Source organism: Dipteris shenzhenensis, chromosome 14, assembly GCF_047967505.1.
Source record: "Dipteris shenzhenensis isolate YYH24624 ecotype China chromosome 14, Dip_SZ_1.0, whole genome shotgun sequence".
Classification (NCBI taxonomy): Eukaryota; Viridiplantae; Streptophyta; class Polypodiopsida; order Gleicheniales; family Dipteridaceae; genus Dipteris; species Dipteris shenzhenensis.
In genome coordinates, this window is record NC_141609.1 from 48,066,611 (window position 1) to 48,069,502 (window position 2,892).

Genomic DNA, 2,892 nt, shown 5'->3' on the forward strand with positions numbered 1-2,892 from the left:
CTGGCTGGCGGCCGCGGCCGCCAGCCCCCCCCCCTCCTCTCACCCAGCCCCCCCTCTTCACCCTCCCCCCCCCCTTCGCAACCCACCCATCCCCCCCCTTCACCCTCCTTGGCTGGCGGCCGCGGCTGCCAGCCCCCCCCCCCCTTCCTCCTCCCTGGCTGGCGGCCGTGGCCGCCAGCCCCCCCCCCTTCCTCTCACCCAGCCCCCCCCTCTCCTCTCACCCAGCCCCTTCGCAACCCCCTCTCCTCTCTCCCTGGGCTGGCGGCCGCGGTCGCCAGCCCCCCCCCTCCTCTCACCCAGCCCCCCCCTCTTCACCCTCCCCCCCCCCCTTCGCAACCCACCCTCCCCCCCCCCTTCACCCTCCCTGGCTGGCGGCCGTGGCCGCCAGCCCCCCCCCTCCTCTCACCCAGCCCCCCCCCTCTTCACCCTTCCCCCCCCCCTTCGCAACCCCTCCCCCTCCCTGGGCTGGCGGCCGCGGCCGCCAGCCCCCCCTCTTCACCCTCCCCCCCCTCCCCCCCTCAGCCGCGCCCCCCCCCCCTCCCCCTCTCAGCCGCTCCCACCTCCTCTCAGCCGCTCCCCCACCTCTTCACCCTCACCCCCCCTCCCCCCCCTCAGCCGCTCCCCCACCCTCCCAGGCTGGCAGTCGCGGCGCCAGCCCCCCCTCTTCACCCTCCCCCCCCTCCCCCCCTCAGCCGCGCCCCCCCCCCTCCCCCTCTCAGCCGCGCCCCCCCTCCCTCCCCCTCTCAGCCGCTCCCCCCTCCTCTCAGCCGCCCTCCCCACCCCCCTCTCAGCCGCGCCCCCCCCCCCCTCTCAGCCGCTCCCCCCTCCTCTCAGCCGCCCTCCCCACCCCCCTCTCAGCCGCCAGCCCCCCTCCCACCCGCTTCCCTCCCACCCGCCGCGCCAGCCTCCCCTCCCACCCCCTTCCCTCCCACCCACCTCCCTCTTCGCCCCTTCTTCCCCTCCCTTCCTCCTCCCTCCCCTCCCACCCTCTTCCTCCCCTCCCTTCCTCCTCCCTCCCCTCCCTCCCCTCCTTTGAACCTTTCTCTCTCTAGTTTCTCTCTCTTCAAATTTTAAAAAAGAAACTAGAAAAAAAAGTTTGCAAGTACCTGGAAACAGTTTGTAAGTTTGCTCTTTCTTGCTTTCTTGCTCTTCCTTCCTTGCTCTCTTGATCGTCCTTGCTTTCTTGCTTGAATGAAATGAGGGGAGAATGAATGAATGAAGGAAGACTATATATAAGAAAAATTAGGTTTTCCTCCTCCTCTCCTATTGGCTTTCCATTCCTCCCCTCTCTCCTATTGGCTTTTCATTTATCTCCTCTCCCATTGGCTCCCATTACTCCCCCTCTCCTATTGAACCCCCATCCCTCATCCATTAGCCCTCCTCCCATCCATCCATTTCTTCTTCCTCCCCATTGCCACCACTCCCATCCCACATTTCCACCACGTCCCATACTCCTCCCATTTTCCAAAATCCCATATTTCCCCATCTCACCCTCCTCTTTTTCATCCCCTATTAACTTCTCACTCATTTCACTCCCTTATTAGCCTACTCCCCTATTACCTTCCCCTCTCCCATTCCATTCTTCCCTCCCCACTCTCACTTCCACTTCCCATTACTCACTTGCCATTTAAAAACTATTAATATATTATTATACTATTTTTTATACTTATTATCATACACCCTTATTACTTCCCTATCCTATTCCACTCCTCCCTCCTCATTCCCACTTCCACTTCCCATTACTCACTTGCTATACACATTTGCAAACTATTAATATATTATTACATGATTTTTTATACTATTTGTAAACTTACATATGGGCAAAATCACAGGTGTCAAAGCGATCCTATTGTGGTCATACAACAACTGTGCTTTTATTCAAGGGCATATTTATCCTCATCAACAAGCTTATTTACTCAAGGTATGAAGTGCATAATTTGTGCACTAGTGTGCACTAGGTGTTTACTTTGTGCCAAAATTGTTTGCCACACACACACACACATATACATATACCGAGAATTTTCTAATATTATCGCATCTACATTTCTCCAATGGGCACAAAACTTTGTACACTCCTCAACCTAGGTCTTATTGACTTGCATACAAAGTGGTGCACCCATCTCATAAGTACTTGTTCGGATAACACACCTCCTATGTATTTTATGACGATTGTGCATAACACTAGCAACAAAATGGTGTATCATGTGAGACAGACTATGCAAAGCATATCCAATGGACACAAGACTTTACACGTTCCTCAACCTAGGCAGTATTGACTTGTGTGCAAAGTGGAATCCCCTTCCGATAAGTACTTGTTTGAAAAATACACCTACGATCGTGTTTTTTGATGATTGTGCATGACACTAAGGCAACAATGGTGTTTTATGCTTGATCGACAATGAAAAGCATATCCGATGGGCACAATACTTTGCACACACCTTCAACTATGTAGAATCAACTTACATGCAAAGTGGCATGCCCATCCCATAAGTGCTTGATCCTATAACATACCTAGAAACGTGTTTTTTGACGGATGTGCATGACACTAGAGTAAAAATAGTATTTAATGCTCGATCGACCATGCAAAGGATATCCGATGGGCACAAAACTTTTCGTACGCCTCAACCTAGGTGGTATTGAAATTTTCTCAATGAGGCACACCCATCCGATAAGTACTTGGTCAGATAACACACCTAATGGCGTGTTTTTTTGCGAATGTGCATGTCATTAGGAAAAAAATGATGTATAATGCGTGATCGACCATGCAAATCATATCCGATGGTGACAATACTTTGCATGCACCACAACGTAGTTAAAACGGACTTGCGTGCAAAGTGGAGCCCCGATATGATAAATATTTATTTGAATAACACACCTATGGCCGTGTTTTTA